Below are 20203 nucleotides of genomic sequence, written 5' to 3'. Positions count from 1 at the left end.
TATGAACATTTGGCTTGTCACTGCTCGTTGGGAAACGACCTAGGATCACTTCCTAGTTACTACATTTTAATGTTTATTTTATTCGGGTACGGCCTCGATCAAATTTGGCGCCGTTGCCGGGGAGCAGTGTCCAAAGGTTCATAATAGCTAGCTATTGTTGTGTGTTTAATCCTTTCGTGTTTTATGTTTAATTGTTAGTATTGTGTTAGTATGTGTGTTAGTGTTGATTAGTTCACTGGTATTGATAACAGACAAATCCAGAATCCATATATCTAGGCTAATTAGACTTGTCAGGTTTTAGCGATTTTAATATATAGATTTTAGTCCTTATTTTCATTGTCGGTTTTCCTTAGAAGTAGTTATTCCTTATTTTTTTACTGTTGGGTTTTAGGAGTAAGTATTTAGATTTAGTAGATTTAGATCTTATTTATTTGAATTTCTTAGAAGTAGTTATCTTTATCGCAATTTAAATATTTTATCATATCTTATCTTTAAATTTTTTATCTTATCTTATCTATTATCTTTATCTTCTATTTTGATCTTTCAATCTTTTATCTTCGAATTTTATCTTTAAATATCTTATCTTTTCTTTTATCTTCTAATTTTATCTTTAAATATCTTATCTTTTCTTTGCCTTATCTTCTATCTTCTATTTTAAATTCTTATCTCTTGCTTTTAAATTGGGTTTGCATTAATCTAAATACAAACAAAGTCCCTGTTTCAGTCTTGGGTGTTTTGCTGTGAAGATTGTGCAGCCAAGCAGGAAAGATTGGAGTACCAGGCTTGATGATGCTCTCTGGGCACATCGGACTGCCTACAAAGCACCCATAGGAATGTCTCCTTATCGGGTTGTCTTTGGAAAGGCATGTCATCTTCCAGTGGAAATTGAGCACAAAGCATACTGGGCAGTGAAGACTTGCAACTTCTCTATGGATCAAGCTGGCGAGGAAAGGAAGTTGCAACTGAGTGAGTTAGATGAAATCCGCCTAGACGCCTACGAGAATGCCAAGTTCTACAAAGAAAAGACCAAGAAGTTCCATGATAGCATGATAGTTAAAAAAGACTTTGTGGTTGGGCAAAAAGTGTTATTGTATAATTCTAGGCTTGGACTCATGAGTGGTAAGTTGAGGTCTAAGTGGATTGGTCCTTTTGTTGTTACTAATGTTTTTCCTTATGGTACAGTTGAGATCCAAAGCGACTCCACAAACAAGAGCTTCAAGGTCAACGGACATCGACTTAAGCCATTCCTCACGAACCCTTCTTTAGTGGACGTAGTGGTGGAAGAGACTTCCTTACTCCACCCTACTCTTCCTCCACCATGACTTAGGGAGTTTTTCTTTTCCTATCTCCTCCTTTGCTTTTATTACACTTGTCCGATTCTCTTTGATGATTTAATTGTTTTTAATCTTTTAATTGTGCTACATTGAGGACAATGTGTTGTTTAAGTATGGGGGGGGAGTGTTCTTTGGTTTTGCTAGTTTTGTTGGTTTTGTTAAATTGTTAGTTGTGTTAATTTGTTAATGTTGTTAGTTTCGTCGGATTTTTAGTTTAATATTTTGGGTCAATTTTGTGTGCACGTACGACTTTGCATGTTTTTCTTTGAATTATAGGATATGTTCAAGAAATGGGTAATTGTTTTGAAAATAAAAGTTCTTGACATTTTGTGACTTGAAATCCTTGATTCTTCTCTACATGTCATGATAGTTTTGAAAGCTCAATTTGAAAGTGATGATTTTACCTTTGTGAGAATTTGAGCCATCCATCATTATAATCATTTGGTGTGTTTTGCCCCATTGATTGCTTGCACAATAGCCTTGGCTTGATTCTTGTTGATGCGTCCTAATTCACATGCATATTTGGAAATGATTAAGGCAATTTTGTTCTTATAAGCTTCTAGCCAAATGGACTTACCTTGAATTAATTCCTTTGATAGCCCTTTTGAGCCTTGTTTCCCTTTCCTTGTTTTGAAGCTCACTACAAGCCTTAAGTGAAAAACCATGATATTACCATATCCTTAAGGAATTTTGGAGCTTTGGAATTGTTTTGGGAATAAGTGTGGGGGGTTTTTGTTTCATTGGACAACTTGTTTTGTTGGCTATGCTTCATGATGTATTTTGGGCCATACTTGATGTACATTGTATATTGGTTAAATGTTGGACATGCTGAATGAAATGTTGTTTCTCAAAGGCAAAAAAAAAAAAAATAATATTCGAAAAAAAAAAAGAAAAAAAGAAAAAAAAAGAAAAGCAATAAAGTTGAGTGAATAAGATCTTAAATGGCACAAGAATGATGAAACTCTTGGTTCTACTCTTCATGTTTAATTTTTATCTTTACTTCTTTTTATTTTCTTATTTTTTTCTTAATATGCACTTATTCCCCTTTGCTCCTCTATTCCTTTGGGATTTAGCCACTTATTCCATATTTCTCCATACCTTGTCCTTGGCCCCATTACAACCTTAAAAGACCTTTTGATCCTCATGTGCTTGTGTTTATGGGTTGATTGTCAATTTTAGAATCTTGCCAAGTTTATGTGGTGTTTGCTTTCATGGGTGCTTTGAGGGTAAATAGTAGCCTAGACACTTGAGAGATAGAGTGTATATCTTGTGAGGCTTTATCACTTTTCATTCTTGAGCTGATTAACTATTTTGCCATGATTGGGTTGCTTGGATGATTTTCATGAATGTCTTGACTTTTTGGATCTCCTTATGTTAGATGTTACCCATTCCTTTTATTCCTTGATGTTCATTGAGAAATATGTGAATGTTTTTGTTTGTCTCCCTCTGATATCCTTGGATTTTGTTCTTTGTTTCATTTTGCCCAGGAGTGCAAAAGGCTAAGTATGGGGGGTTTTGATGTGCCATCATTTTCTCCTATTTCTTAACCCTTTTTGCCCCATTTTAAATACTGATTAGTCTTAATTGTCAAATTTATTAGGCAGTTTTATTATTTGGGCCCATTCAGCTAATTTGATGTTTTTAATCTAATTTCAGGAATTAATGAAGCATTGGGTTTTGTCGCAACCAACCCTTCGGCGGGAGGGCGACGCGTGACTCGCGGGATGCGTGTTCCACGAAAGGAATACGCGCGGAGTCGCCACCAACGTTTATTTGAGGAAAATGTCGGAAAAACCGGAAAAGACGCGATCTACGAACTTTTTAAGTGAAAGGTTCGGGAGTTGTATTTACGTACGGGGAAGGTATTAGCACCCCACACGTCCTTCCCAAGGGACGTCAGCCTTTAATTGAATGTGCAAACATGACTTTGATTTTTTACGTTCCCTTTTATGTCCTTATATCCTTTATACCTTTTTTATATTTTTTCTTTTTTGTGGTCGACAAGGGTGTTTCCCTTTGCTCCTACGTATTCCTCAATTTGGGATGAGAAAATCAGACCTACGTAGTTCTTTCGGAACAAAGTGTTTGGTTAAGTTGTTTTTTTCTTTTTTGTAAAATATGTTTTTATTGAACAAAAGGTCATTTAAGGTGTTGGACCATTAAACGGTCTTTTGATTTTGAAAGATGAGAAACGTTAAGGCGTTGGACCATTAACGATCTCTTGTTTTTGAAAGGAGAGAAACATTAAGGCATTGGACCATTAACGACCTCTTGTTTTTGAAAGGAGAGAAACGTTAAGGCATTGGACCATTAACGATCTCTTGGGGTGGTCGACAAAAGCGGGGCTTTTGCTCCTACGTATCCTCAATTGCGATGAGGAAATCAGACCTACGTAGTTCTTGCAAAAGCGGTAAAGTCACATGTTGATTTTATGCTTTTGAACGGTCCATGTTAACCGATAAAAGCAAAGAGGACCGTTTAAGGCGCTGGACCTTAAAACGGTTTTTAGTGATTTTTCGGAAAAAAACTTGATTTGTGAGTTGATTTTAGTCTTAGTTTCACTTTGGTTTATTAATCAATTCATTCAAGGAAACTTCCAAAGAAAAACGTCCGATTGATTTTTTTATTATTTTATTCAAAGATATTTTGATTATTTTATTATTATTTTTCAAGATATTTTGATTATTTTATTATTATTTTACTTTTTTTGGTTTAACCGAGGTTATAGCGTGAACGATCGGTTAGATTTCGTTTTAACAATGATTAAACGAGATTACAACACAAATGATCGGTTGAAATTCATTTTATCATTTATTAGACGAGAAAACGGCTTAAATAAATGGTTAAAGCACGTTAAAAACGGAAGAAAAGAAAACTGAAAGTAAACGAAATTAAAGTGAAAGTAGACAAAACAAGAAATGAATTGAAAGTCTCGAATTCGAAAACTTACCCGTTGAAGAACGAAGAACGAACGAAGAACGGATGAAGAACGGTGAAGAACGATGAAGAATTTCCACAGAATCGCTTACGGAAGCGTTTCGGAAGCGCCTCGGCTTAGATTTTCTTCACGGAAACGATTTTTCCAAGCAAATTCGAAAGAGAGAGAGAAGTGCCAAAGGGGCTGAATATTTTGAAACAGCTCCCCCCTCCCCTATTTATAGAAAAAAAGGGAGGTGCTTGCCGCCCAAAGACTTAATGAAGAAGATTTCTAAGCGCACCCGAATTACTAAGTTCACCCCCCTTTTCGTATTTTACGGAAAAGTTACGGAAGCCTTACGGAACTGTTTTCGAATTTGATTTTCATCTTTTTTCTCTTCCCTTTCACCAATTTTAAGTGGAATATGCTTACCCAAGGTTTTCGGAAATTTTACGGAAGTATTACGGAAGCCGCGGAAGCCCCGAAAACCATTTTTCAAAAACGTGGAGGAGCTTGCCGCCCAATTGCTTCCTCCTTAAGCAACCCAACTTCCAAAATGTTCTAGAAGGGCCTAGATTTGAATTGCTATTTACACCCCTATCTTGATAAGTTCACCCCCTTACCTTTTTTGGTGATTCTTTTTTTCGTAAAGTTACGGAAACTTACGAATCTCGTAACGATACTTGTTTTCTTTTCGTAATGTTACGGAACCTTGCGGATTACATAATCATCCCCCTTTTGACTTACGGAATGTTACGGAACCTCACTTAATTATGCAACGATGCTTCCATTTGATTTCCGGTGTGTCACGGAAACTTACGGATTGTGCATCAATATATTTTTTTTGGTTTTTCGGCATGTCCTGGAATTTCACAAATTGCCCAATGATGGATGTCAAGCACCTCACAAGGACCAAAGAAAGGTCGCATGTCATCAAGCAAAGGTCCCCGGACGAAATTAGGGTATGACAGTTGCCCCTCTTTACTTGTCTTTTATTGGAGATAAAAGGAAAGTAAAGATAAGACACTAATTTCGTTCCTCTCGATCTGACGAGAGTCGCGGGTGACCATAAAATCTCCACATGCAAATGACTTGTTGTTCCCGGATTTTCACAAATTGCCTAATGATGGGTGCCAAGCACCTCACAAGGACCAAAGAAAGGTCGCATGTCATCAAGCAAAGGTACCCGGACGAAAATTAGTGTATGACACTAATTTCGATCCTCTCGGTTGACGAGAGTCGCGGGTGACCATGAAATTTCCGCATGTAAATGACTTGTTGTTCCCGGAGGAACAAAAGGTGCAGAAGACTATGTCAGCCTCTGCATGCTATCAAGCGTTCTGTCTTACAGATAGCAAAAGAATGTTTATACGGATAACCACTCGGGTATTTCCGCGTATCATCGGGCCCGCCGCCTCTGGATGACAAAAGGGTGCGGATAACCGTAAGGTATCTCCGCGTATCATCGGGCCCGCCGCCTCTGGATGATACAAGGGTGCAGAATGACCAAACTTGGTCTCTGCTTGTCATCGGGCCCGCCGCCTCTGGATGACAAAAGGGTGCGGATAACCGTAAGGTATCTCCGCGTATCATCGGGCCCGCCGCCTCTGGATGATACAAGGGTGCAGAATGACCAAACTTGGTCTCTGCTTGTCATCGGGCCCGCCGCCTCTGGATGACAAAAGGGTGCGGATAACCGTAAGGTATCTCCGCGTATCATCGGGCCCGCCGCCTCTGGATGATACAAGGGTGCAGAATGACCAAACTTGGTCTCTGCTTGTCATCGGGCCAGCCGCCTCTGGATGACAAAAGGGTGCGGATAACCGTAAGGTATCTCCGCGTATCATCGGGCCCGCCGCCTCTGGATGATACAAGGGTGCAGAATGACCAAATTTGGTCTCTGCTTGTCATCGGGCCCGCCGCCTCTGGATGACAAAAGGGTGCGGATAACCATAAGGTATCTCCGCGTATCATCGGGCCCGCCGCCTCTGGATGATACAAGGGTGCAGGATGACCAAACTTGGTCTCTGCTTGTCATCGGGCCCGCCGCCTCTGGATGACAAAAGGGTGCGGATAACCGTAAGGTATCTCCGCGTATCATCGGGCCCGCCGCCTCTGGATGATACAAGGGTGCACGTCACATGACCTCAGGGTCAGTATGACAAAGATTATGGGGCGGCCGACAAAAGCAAGGCTCTTGCTCCTACGTATCCTCCAATGAGGAACTCAGACCTACGTAGTTCTAGATAACTTGTGAGACTTGAAAAGTCTCCATCGGAAAATGATGACATCTCCGGAAAGGGCACAGATGACCACATTGGCCTCTGCTCATCAATCACACTTGGGGTCACTGAATGACGAGGTGCGGATAACCGTAAGGTGTCTCCGCGGGCTACCAGCTCTTGAGTCATGGCAACAAAAGGCGGTGTGGTCGACAAAAGCGAGGCTCTTGCTCCTACGTATCCTCCAATGAGGAACTCAGACCTACGTAGTTCTGGATAACTTGTGAGACTTGAAAAAGTCTCGTTGTTTTCTCCGCTAAAATGCAAACATGCTTTAGCAAAGAGACAAATATTCCAACTGATTTAGAGCAGCATACGCTTTTTTGAGTGAAAAACAATGCGTCTACCGGGGAAGGAGAGTCTGCTGATGAAATCTCCCATAACCATAAATGAGATTTTGGATGTTAGCATTTCGTTTCTAAATGACCATTTAGAGGAAACACTGGGTTCAACAAAAATAGAAGAAATCCACTCAAAGTGTATCAATCTCGCACAGGTAAGTGTTTCATCCTAATTCCGAACCATAGATATGTCATGACTTGACTTTGCAAATTATTTCCTATCAAATCAAAAATTACATGTGTGATCATGGATCAAATAGGACTTCCCTTGGGAATGGGTTCTTTTGGTGGTTTCTTCTTTCGGCTTTTGTGTGTTTTTGGCTTTTGATTTTTCTGGCTTTTTCTTTTTCTGTTTTTTTTTTTTTTTTTTTTTAGTGCGGGGCGAGGAAAAAAAAAGTCGCTAGCGCACGGGATTTTGGTTGGTAATCAAAGGGAGAAGACTATTTTAGGTCGTGGTTCCCTTTCCTTCTTTTTTCGTTCATTTGGTGACAATTCTGTATTGTTCAGATATTGTCTGGTCAAAAGACCTTTCTGCACATTTCTTCTAGTTTCTTTGATCAAGAACTTTCTTTCCTTCCTTTTTTACTTTCTCCCATTCTTTGGTTGGGAATTTTCTTTCTTTTCTTTTTGCTTTCTCCCACTCTTTGATTGGGAATTTCCTTTCTTTTCTTTTTGCTTTCTCTTTGATGGGAAATTTTCCTTCTTTCCTTTTTTGCTTCCGAGGGTAAGGTTTATGGTCAGTCAGGATTTTGGCTCAAGGTTTGTAGAATGGCTAGACATGATACATGTCGGGGTTTGGTTTGGCTCAAGGATAAAAGGGATGCCCCACATTATTTCCATGACACAAATGCAAAAATGATGATTTGGAAACTTTATGCAAAACTGGTTATGCATGCACCTATGTGGACACTCAAGTGTCAAACTTTTATGGTCATGTGATGCTAGGGCTCAGGATTCATTTCCTCTATTTTAAATCAACCCAATGTTTCCAAAATATGTTCTTTTATCAATTTATGCATTCATCCGGGTCCATTTTGGGCGTCTGGGAAAATCTTCACAGCATTCACCCTTCAGGTGTATACACATTTTTTCAAAAACTAGTTATGATCAGTGAATTTTTCCAAAGAAAAGTTGGAAGTCATCTCTTTTCAAAAGCATGTTGGTTTTTCAGCTTGACAACTTATTTTTTCTTTTTTCTCCTTCTTTTTTTTTATCATTATCATTTGTTTATTTCTTTTTCTTGTTTGTTTTTTTTTCTTCTTTTTTTTTCATGAGGTATTTTGCTACCTAAACATGTGCATATTTTTGTGAGGTATTTTTGCTATATACATGCATATCCAAGGTATCTTGCCACCTAAACATACATATATATGTTTTGTGAGGTATTTTTTTGTTTACATACATGCATATCTAAGGTATCTTTCTACCTAAACATACATATATATTTTGTGAAGTGTTTTTTTTGTTTACATACATGCATATCTAAGGTATTTTCACTACCTAAACATACATATATATATTTTGTGAGGTATGACTACCTTCCGAGCTTGCGCTTGTTTTATTTAAATCCCCAGGATCATGAGCAACTAGGTGCATCCTACTATAAAAAGTGATCAAATAACAAGCATAGATTCAAAAGGTACTAGGTTGCCTCCTAGTAGCGCTTCTTTAACGTCTTTAGCTGGACGCCTTATGACTTGTCAGTCACTGACCTAGTACTTTTCTTACATTTGGCTTTGGACTTGGTCGCCTATTGGTCGGCCATGTTGTGTAGGCAATACTCAAACCTTTTTGTGGATGAGCAGAGGTGAACTCTAGAGGTGATGGCGGTGCGTCTGTTTCCCGCTGCCGACCATCCCAATGCTGCTGTGGTGTTTCGCCCTACGCCTGTCTGGGGCGCAATACTTCTTGATGAAAGCTCGATTAGTAGGGGGCCTGATGCCCTTGCTGGAGGTGACAGGTACTCCGTAGAACTGACAGAGACCCGTAATTAGAGCTTGACAATTCCAAGACCCTGTTGGACTTCTTCGGGTCCACTAGGTGTCTTGCAGTCGCGATCCCTGCAAACAATAGATGAAATCAGAAATCAGTTGAGCGATGTGCATACTTACCTATGATGACGTGACCTTGCCGGGGGGGTACGGGCACCCTGTAGGACTGATAGAGGCCCGTAACTAGAGCTGGAAACCCCAGGGCCCTGTTGGACTTTTCCGGGTCCACTGGGTGTCTCTTGGGTGCGATCCCTGCAAACAATAGATGGTATCAGAAATCAGTTGAACTATATGCATACTTACCCATGTCGGGACGACACAGACCAACTGATACTTTTGCAGGGGGAGATTGGCATTGCGGTCGCTGGGCAGAATGTTGCTAAGTAGCAATGTCATCTATATCTGTGTAAGAGTGGTCATGTTGGTGCGCATGATCTGCACTTGTCTCTTTGCAGCGGCATGGGTGAAATCTTGCCCCAGTATGCATAGTAGCTGTGTGATAGCCTCCCTCTCTGGTTGTGCTCGCACAGTTGGCCCTCCTCCAATATCAAGGGGTGGCCCAGGAACCGTTAAAAGGAAACTACTGGTCCCTTAACCGGGAGTGCAAGTCTTGGTTAAGCATTTAAGGATAGAGGACCTTAAATTCTCTTAAGGTGCGGATGTGGAGCACACTGAAAATGAGGACACGTAGCCCTCTAAAGGTGAGGGCGTGCAGCGCTCTCAAGGCGAGGATGTGTAGTCCTCTAGAGGTGGGGGCGTGCAGCCCTCTGTTGGCGAGGACGTGTAGTCCTCTCAAGGTGAGGGCGTGCAGCTCTCTGTTGGCGAGGACGTGTAGTCCTCTCAAGGTGAGGGCGTACAGCTCTCTGTTGACGAGGACATGTAGTCCTCTAAAGGTGAGGGCGTGTAGCCCTTCGAAGGTGGGGACATGCAGTCCTCTGATGGCGAGGGCGTGTAGCCCTCTGAAGGTGAGGACATGCAGTCCTCTGAGGGCGTGTAGCCCTACGAAGGTGAGGACATGCAGTCCTCTGATGGCGAGGGCGTGTAGCCCTCTGAAGGTGAGGACGTGTGGTCCTCTAAAGGTGAGGGCGTGCAGCCCTACGAAGGTGAGGACATGCAGTCCTCTGATGGCGAGGGCGTGTAGTCCTATGATGGCAAGGACGTGCAATCCTCTGAAGGTGAGGGCATGGCCCCCTTTGAAAATGGGGAACATGTAGTCCTCTGATGGCGAGGACGTGTAGTCCTCTAAAGGTGAGGACGTGTAGTCCTCTGAAGGTGAGGGCATGTAGCCCTACAAAGGTGAAGGCACATGACCCTTTGACGGCGAGGACGTGTAGTCCTCTGAAGTTGAAGGTACATGACCCTTTGAAGGCGAGGACGTGTAGTCCTCTGAAGGTGAAGGTAACTAGTACCCAAGGTGAGGGCGTGTAGCCCTCTCAAGGCGAGGACTTATAGTCCTCTGGAGGTGAGGGCGTGCAGCCCTCTGGTGGTGAGGACGTGTAGTCCTCTTAAGGCGAGGACGTGTAGTCCTCTGACGGTGAGGGTAACTAGTACCCAAGGTGAGGGCGTGTAGCCTTCTCAAGGCGAGGACATGTAGTCCTCTGGAGGTAAGGGCGTGCAGCCCTCTGATGGTGAGGACGTGTAGTCCTCTCAAGGCGAGGACGTGTAGTCCTCTCAACGGTGAGGGTAACTAGTACCCAAGGTGAGGGCGTGTAGCCCTCTCAAGGCGAGGACATGTAGTCCTTTGGAGGTGAGGGCGTGCAGCCCTCTGCTGGCGAGGACGTGTAGTCCTTTCAAGGGGAGGGCGTGTAGCCCTCTGACGGTGAGGGTAACTAGTACCCAAGGCGAGGGCGTGTAGCCCTCTCAAGGCGAGGACATGTAGTCCTCTGGAGGCGAGGACGTGTAGTCCCCTCAACGGTGAGGGTAACTAGTGCCCAAGGTGAGGGCGTGTAGCCCTCTCAAGGCGAGGACGTGTAGTCCTCTGAAGGTGAGGGCATGCAGCCCTCTGATGGCGAGGACGTGTAGTCCTCTCACTGGTGAGGGTAACTAGTACCCAAGGTGAGGGCGTGTAGCCCTCTCAAGGCGAGGACATGTAGTCCTCTGGAGGCGAGGACGTGTAGTCCCCTCAACGGTGAGGGTAACTAGTGCCCAAGGTGAGGGCGTGTAGCCCTCTCAAGGCGAGGACGTGTAGTCCTCTGAAGGTGAGGGCGTGCAGCCCTCTGATGGCGAGGACGTGTAGTCCTCTCACTGGTGAGGGTAACTAGTACCCAAGGTGAGGGCGTGTAGCCCTCTCAAGCCGAGGACAGGTAGTCCTCTGGAGGTGAGGGCGTGCAGCCCTCTGATGGCAGGGACATGAAGTCCTCTGATGGCGAGGACATGTAGTCCTCTGATGGCGAGGACATGTAGTCCTCTCAAGGCGAGGACGTGTAGTCCTCTAAAGGTGATAGGTACAAGTACCCAAGGGTCCACCCTCATGAGAAAGCAAGAGATCGACTCATCGAGAGGGCCGGTCATCCCAAATCCACAAGATTTGGACATTTAGATGTAGGGAATCTATGTAGTTAACATGATTTTGAGGGATGCAGATGCATGCAACCTTTGTTGTGAAATTTGGGTAAATGCGGACTTTATATGAAACAATGCAATGTAATGGAAAGTTGTACAATGTTCATGGCATTCTTTCCTTATTTTGTGATTTTGATTTTGATTTGATTTTTTTGGAAAACATAGATTGACTGTCCTTTTGAAAGAGGTGATAATTCATGCGACCTTATCCTATCTTTTGCAAATCTCTCCGGGAACTCCCTCAAAGTGTATGTTCTTTTTGATTTAGTCACTTGACCATTTTGGAGTGACGGCAATGGAGCCATTTGATGTTTAATCAATCCATCGAAATCCTAAGGTTTGTCCCCCCTTTTTTTGTTGAAAACATCGATGGGTGAGAACTTTTGATCGGCCCCTATGTTAACTTGAGGCTCATGGACGGTGCCCCTCATTGCCCCAGTGTAAGGCTTTGAGGTACCAATCGTTGCCTTTCGTCATGACCTTGTAGGAGGGAACCTATTGGGTGAGAACTTCTAATCTGCCCCTAGGTTCGCTTGAGGTTTTTGCATGGTGCCTTTCGTTGCCCCAGTGTAGGGCTTAGAGGTACCAAGTGTTGTCTTGTTTTCACGACCTCGTAGTGAGGAAGAATGAAAGAAGCAGTTGATTCTTGCAAAAAGAATTTTCCAAGGACGGGAAATAGTTGAAGGATCTTTCAGTTGATGGATTAAGTCAAATGACTCATATGTAGAAGCAAGATGTTTTGATGTCTTGATGATGCTAAAGGATCAAATGCTTCTAAGTTTTATTCAAGACAAGAATCCAAGAAAATCAAGATATATGATCAAGTTTGATCTCTTTAGAATCTTTAGGAAGAAGTTTCCAAATTGAAACAAACAAAGGTTTGACCAAAGAATTCTATCATTTCAATTTGAGATTTGCTCTCTGGTAATCGATTACCAGTAGTTAAAAATATTTTAATTCAAATTTTTAAAACCTGTAATCGATTACATAAGTCTTGTAATTGATTACCAGAGGGGATTTTCAGAAAATAATTTCCAAGAGACATATCTATTCAAATGTTTTATGAACGGCCATTCAAATGTTTTAAAGAGAGTTTTTATTGCCCAAACAGTTTTATCCTCTCGAAAGATCAAGAGTATTTATGAACTGAAATGTCTTATCCTCTCAAAAAGGTTCCTTGGTCAACCACTTGCATATTCAATAAGGAATTTTGATTGGTCTTCATTGTACAATCTATCCCTTTTAAGAGAGATTTCTTCTTCTCTTCTTCTTACTTCTGAAAAGGGATTAAGAGACTGAGAGTCTCTTGTTGTAGAGGATTCTTGAACACAAGGGAAGGGTTGTCCCTATGTGCATTGTTAATCCAAAAAGAAAGAGTGATAGTTCAATTGGGGAATAGTCTTTGCATCTTAATTCAACCCCCCTTTTTCTTAAGGTAACTGAGGCCATTTGTCCAACATCTTATTCTTGATAACTCACTTCTTTCTAAAAAGACAAAATGAGGTCACATGAACGTCTATATTTTTACTTGAAAACACAGTCAACCAAATGCCTTTTTATTTTTTATTTTGAAACTTATTTTTTATTTTGAAACTTATTTGTTTTGAACTTTACTCGTTGTTTTACGGCAACCCCACCAACGTGCAAGACGAGTAATCTCTGATTGAACGATCTTGGAAGTCCAAACTCAAGAGCACAGGTCGCTTGAGCAAACTGACCAATGGCTTGCACTTGAAAATCCTGATGAGTCATTAGAGACATCTAACAACAGTTTTCAAAATTGCCCCCTGTGTGGCATCTCTTGTCAATGTCAGGATTTACACGCGATTCTCCTCAAATTTCAGCCAGCCCGCATCAATTAGACCTTGCACCTTACGCCTGAGGGTCATACAGTGCTCAATGGAATGCCCCAGGGCTCCCCCACGATATGCACATGTTGCGTTCGAGTCATATCCTCAGAAAAATGGGGGTTTGAGGGAACCTAGCAGGGGTTATGGCTACCATTGCATTATCAAGTAGATATGGGAGCAAGTTAGCATATGAAACCGGAATTTGGGGTGAATCCTACAGGCTTTTCGCTGCAAAATTCATTTCTTGGTTGGTGTTTTTTTTTGTTTGTGCTAAAGGTGGTCTTCGTCATTGGAAGTGCGGTAGACAGGCTTTGTGGTTGATTTAGGGATGGCCTTTGTGGATAACTGGGTGGTGGGTAAGGAGGTTTGTTATTGGCTGAGTAATGACATTTTTGGGTTGGTGGGAAACTTGGCCGTATAGGAATAGCAGTCACAGCATGGGTTTCTCCCTCTTTCTCACCCTCTTCATTTGCCCCAGTTTTCTCATTCGTCCAAGCAGGATGACTAAATTTGCCTTTTTTCAGACCCACATTGATCCTTTCACTGGCAAAGACCAAATCCTCAAAGCTTTGAAGGTGTGTAGCCCACCATCTTTTCATAGTAGAGTATCGATAATGTGTCTACCATCACGATCATCGTCTCCCTTTCCATCATTGGGGGTACCACCTGGGCCGCCAGATCCCTCCACCTTTTGGGCGTGTTCTTTGAAAGATCCGTCCCCCTTTTTGCAAATGTTCTGTAGTTGCATCCTATCCGGAACCATATCAAAATTGTACTGATACTGCCTAACAAAGGCAACCATTAGGTCCTTCCAAGAATGGACTCGGGAAGATTCCAAGTTAGTGTACCAGGTAACAGCTACCCCAGTAAGACTTTCTTGGAAGGAATGTATCAGTAATTCCTCATCTTTTGCGTATTCCCCCATCTTCTGACAATACATCTTTAGATGGTTCTTGGGACAAGTAGTCCCCTTGTACTTGTCAAAGTCCAGCACCTTGAACTTGGGAGGGGTGATGATATTAGGTACTAGGAACAACTCTTCTAGGTTAGCAAAGGCATAATCTTCACCTCCTTCAATGGCCCTGAGCCTTTCCTCTAGATGATCCAACTTTCCCATTTCTGCCATAGCATGAGGGTTTTTAACCGCTGTGGAATGTGAGGGTTGTGGTTGTGGGTGACACTGAGGGCCTTCCAAAGGGTTTTGTAGGGGTATACCACCAACTGCTTGCCCTTCCGTGGCATATCCGAGGCAAGGCTCGAAGTCGGCTAGATTGTGGTGGGGAATTTCATGTGTCCCCACCACGGTTTAAGAGACATGTGCATGATCAATTTGGGGTTGTTGGCTCTCAATGGGTATAGGAGTGGAGTTATTGACATTCTTATTGGGAGTGTACGCCACTTTGGGTGGCGTATAGTTGAGAGGCAAGCCATATGGCGGGAAGGCGTGCTCGTTTTGAATTTGTACATTATGGGGGCTGCCCGTACTTCCCAAATCTTTGCCTACCATATCTGAGGTTGGATGATTCATTTGGTTGATGCCGGATGGGGACATCAGGTTCACCTTAGCAACAACGCTGGTAGCGGCAATTGCAACCACATTGGCTTCCATTATCTTCTTCACGCTCATCATGGCCTCCATCATTGTGGCCATTTGCTCTTTAATGGCCTCCATGTCGGCCTTCATCTTCTCTTGTATCTCCTCTACTTCACCCATTACTCTAGCTCTAGCACAAGTTCGGTGAGGACGCCGTAAAGCATGTTTTTTTTTATAACAATGATTAAGTTCATTTTATTTTATTTTATTTTATTTTTCAAGGAAAGAATGTAATGAGCAATGCAACCAATGAAAAGCATGGATGTATGCGAATGATGTACAGTTGAAGTATTGCGAATTTTTACGCAGGATATGGGGTTGAATCAATTTAGATTTTCAACATGGTCCATGACATCTTTGTCAAGGTGAAACTGGAAGTAACAAGGACATCAACAATCCTAAATATGTTTGGCAGTAGATGAAGTAGTGATGTGACTCGATTCATCTTTTGCCCCAATTTTGCAAGACGGTTACTTCCATATTTCAACTTGACTTGATGAACCTTTTTGTAAAAGCATGAGCTTGGTTCAACCCTATAATCCAAGGAATGGCAATTCTGATCGCCAATACTTCAACAACATTTCATAGGGATGAAAGACTCGAGAATACGCATGCTATGCATGGAAAATGTAATTATGAGATTGAGATGCCCGAAGAAACATCCTTTCTTAGTTAAACATGCATCAGGTACCATGTTCAATCATTTTGTTTTTAAGTGAAATGGGTTTATGATCCCAACATGGTTGGCTCATGGTACGGAATATATGCAACTAAGAATGCTGCGTGAATTTTCATACTTCCCTTTTTTTTGTTTTTGTTTTGTAGAGGAAAATACAAGGATCATGTATGAGCAAACAAAAAGTATGTGGAACGCATATGATGATGCAATGACTCATGCAAAATGGGAATGTGATAACGGACAAATGCAGGAACGATATGTTCATTATGATGCTGAAGAGATGTTTATGCGGTGCATGATATGAATGCATTTTACGGACACGAGAGCCCGGAAAATTATCTCTTCTTACTCGCGCATTTGGGGGCGCAGTGCCCCATATGTACAATTAAGAAGGTGATATGGACCTTCCGGCTTCCCGTGACAAAGGACGAGACCAACATACAATGCATGCTAGAGATAAAATGCGGGAGTGACTTGATTCGCACTGATTTTTGGAGTAAAAACGTGGGATAAACTCATCTTATTCAAAAAGTTATAACTAGTCAAGATCTGAGCGACAATACAAACTTCCTAGCGGTTTCCAATCATATGGTCCATTAAGTCTATCATATGCTGACAATAGCTGAGAAGTCCGTGGATCTCCTCGGGGGCGGAGTAGGTGTCCGCCACTGCTTTGGCCTTGGCTAGCAATCGGGGAAGTTCTTGACTCCTATTCAAAGTAAGAGCAAATCAGTCCGTCCACATTGTTGCCTCTTGGTGCAATGAATCAATTACCCTTTCCCTTTTCGACGCACGAGCGGTGACCTTGTAGCGGATAGACGGGCCTACCTTCTTGGAGAAAAAAGGTGTGAAACCAGCCACACATAGAGAGCCAGTGCACAACAAACAATTCTTGCACTGCTCTTTTCACATCCCCGGTCGAACGTGTCATACATGGCCAAAATGGCGACGACCGAGCTTTCCTTGCCATGATGAAAGGCGAGGAAAGCGTCAATCGCTGCTAGGTCCACTAACCCTTCCATATTCGGAAAGAGGACAACTCCAAAGATCAAAAGCGGCAAGATGTCAATAAAAGAAAGCCCATTCGCCTTGATTTTCCAAGGCCTTTGCCCTTTCCTCCAAACACTTCCTTGATACTCCGACTACCCCATTCCTATTTTGCTTTACCTGGTTCAACTCTTGTGCTGAGATTTTCACTACCTTGGCAACTCTTGTCGTGGAGGGATAGAACCCAGAGAAAAGATATGGCTTCCTTCCTCCCAGTGGGCATCCCAGGATTTCTTTAAACTCTTTCACAGTCGGCACTAGCTGGAAGTCCTCGAATGTGAAGCACCTTAGGGGCTGGTCATAATACTGGGAAAGGGATGCAATCGGTTCCATGGAGACTTCTACCCTAGCTAGGTCCCAAATCTTACCATAGGCTTTGCGGAAGGCTTGCTGTTGAAGTTGACCCATTAATTGCCCCAACTCTCGTAAACTAGTGACCTCTAAGCTCTTGATTTTGACTTGATAGAACCTCTTTTTAAGCGAAGGCTTTTGACTTGATCCCATGTTTTACTAAAGTGAAATAAAATCTAGTGCGAATCAAAACTCTGACATCTATCATGGGTGGAATGGATGAATGCATGAAGAAATGCATATGACACAGATGCAATTTACGAATACAGGAGCCCGAGAAACTGTCTCCTTCTCAGATACAACGTCTAGGGGTAGCAAAGTGCCCCAACGTATGTATTTAAAACGGTGACACGGACCCTTCGTTGGTTTGTTTATAGAGGGGATCAAGACAGAACCCATGTGCGATGCATATGCGAAAGGCGCAACACGGGAATGTACATAATATGACAATACTCACTGAATATAAGTAAAAGGGTATATGACACTTATGCATGGCAGTGTGAAAAATGGCATGCAGCGTGTTTGCTCCGTGCCCCTATTTAAGGGACCTATAAGGGAGAGAGCTAACTAGGCTTTTAGTAATAACCCCCAAGGTAGTCATATCTCTTTTGATAGTTTCTAGAGGTATCATTCTCTTCGAAAAACATATTGCAGCAGTAGGGACTACTAGCAACAATAAGTTTTCAAAGAAAAAAGCTCTAGATGAGGGTTCACTGTAATCAAGCAAGTCGGAGACCTAGCATGACCACAGATTCACCTCCGCTCCTTATGTTCCCATGAACCCGGGTATAGGGCCCTTTTTCACTCACAGTGTGTGCAAATAGTGTTGGTGTTTGTGTGCATCAAATGAATAAATATTTACCCCATGCATACATTTTAAAACGCACTAAAAGCAACAAAGAGTTTATATACATAAGAACATAATGAAGGAAAACCAACAAAGGGATAAGTCACGGTAAAACATTGCACAAGATTAAATGGCCTAACTCTCTAAAAAACAGTCCCCAGTGGAGTCGCCAACTGTCGCAACCAACCCTTCGGCGGGAGGGCGACGCGTGACTCGCGGGATGCGTGTTCCACGAAAGGAATACGCGCGGAGTCGCCACCAACGTTTATTTGAGGAAAACGTCGGAAAAACCGGAAAAGACGCGATCTACGAACTTTTTAAGTGAAAGGTTCGGGAGTTGTATTTACGTACGGGGAAGGTATTAGCACCCCACACGTCCGTCCCAAGGGACGACAGCCTTTAATTGAATGTGCAAACATGACTTTGATTTTTTACGTTCCCTTTTATGTCCTTATATCCTTTATACCTTTTTTATATTTTTTCTTTTTTGTGGTCGACAAGGGTGTTTCCCTTTGCTCCTACGTATTGCTCAATTTGGGATGAGAAAATCAGACCTACGTAGTTCTTTCGGAACAAAGTGTTTGGTTAAGTTGTTTTTTTCTTTTTTGTAAAATATGTTTTTATTGAACAAAAGGTCATTTAAGGTGTTGGACCATTAAACGGTCTTTTGATTTTGAAAGATGAGAAACGTTAAGGCGTTGGACCATTAACGATCTCTTGTTTTTGAAAGGAGAGAAACATTAAGGCATTGGACCATTAACGACCTCTTGTTTTTGAAAGGAGAGAAACGTTAAGGCATTGGACCATTAACGATCTCTTGGGGTGGTCGACAAAAGCGGGGCTTTTGCTCCTACGTATCCTCAATTGCGATGAGGAAATCAGACCTACGTAGTTCTTGCAAAAGCGGTAAAGTCACATGTTGATTTTATGCTTTTGAACGGTCCATGTTAACCGATAAAAGCAAAGAGGACCGTTTAAGGCGCTGGACCTTAAAACGGTTTTTAGTGATTTTTCGGAAAAAAACTTGATTTGTGAGTTGATTTTAGTCTTAGTTTCACTTTGGTTTATTAATCAATTCATTCAAGGAAACTTCCAAAGAAAAACGTCCGATTGATTTTTTTATTATTTTATTCAAAGATATTTTGATTATTTTATTATTATTTTTCAAGATATTTTGATTATTTTATTATTATTTTACTTTTTTTGGTTTAACCGAGGTTATAGCGTGAACGATCGGTTAGATTTCGTTTTAACAATGATTAAACGAGATTACAACACAAATGATCGGTTGAAATTCATTTTATCATTTATTAGACGAGAAAACGGCTTAAATAAATGGTTAAAGCACGTTAAAAACGGAAGAAAAGAAAACTGAAAGTAAACGAAATTAAAGTGAAAGTAGACAAAACAAGAAATGAATTGAAAGTCTCGAATTCGAAAACTTACCCGTTGAAGAACGAAGAACGAACGAAGAACGGATGAAGAACGGTGAAGAACGATGAAGAATTTCCACAGAATCGCTTACGGAAGCGTTTCGGAAGCGCCTCGGCTTAGATTTTCTTCACGGAAACGATTTTTCCAAGCAAATTCGAAAGAGAGAGAGAAGTGCCAAAGGGGCTGAATATTTTGAAACAGCTCCCCCCTCCCCTATTTATAGAAAAAAAGGGAGGTGCTTGCCGCCCAAAGACTTAATGAAGAAGATTTCTAAGCGCACCCGAATTACTAAGTTCACCCCCCTTTTCGTATTTTACGGAAAAGTTACGGAAGCCTTACGGAACTGTTTTCGAATTTGATTTTCATCTTTTTTCTCTTCCCTTTCACCAATTTTAAGTGGAATATGCTTACCCAAGGTTTTCGGAAATTTTACGGAAGTATTACGGAAGCCGCGGAAGCCCCGAAAACCATTTTTCAAAAACGTGGAGGAGCTTGCCGCCCAGTTGCTTCCTCCTTAAGCAACCCAACTTCCAAAATGTTCTAGAAGGGCCTAGATTTGAATTGCTATTTACACCCCTATCTTGATAAGTTCACCCCCTTACCTTTTTTGGTGATTCTTTTTTTCGTAAAGTTACGGAAACTTACGAATCTCGTAACGATACTTGTTTTCTTTTCGTAATGTTACGGAACCTTGCGGATTACATAATCATCCCCCTTTTGACTTACGGAATGTTACGGAACCTCACTTAATTATGCAACGATGCTTCCATTTGATTTCCGGTGTGTCACGGAAACTTACGGATTGTGCATCAATATATTTTTTTTGGTTTTTCGGCATGTCCTGGAATTTCACAAATTGCCCAATGATGGATGTCAAGCACCTCACAAGGACCAAAGAAAGGTCGCATGTCATCAAGCAAAGGTCCCCGGACGAAATTAGGGTATGACAGGTTTGAATCCAGAATTGGGCTTGG

The sequence above is a fragment of the Glycine soja genome, chromosome 1 (assembly GCF_004193775.1).
Source record: "Glycine soja cultivar W05 chromosome 1, ASM419377v2, whole genome shotgun sequence".
Taxonomy (NCBI): Eukaryota; Viridiplantae; Streptophyta; class Magnoliopsida; order Fabales; family Fabaceae; genus Glycine; species Glycine soja.
This window is presented reverse-complemented; position numbering follows the sequence as displayed.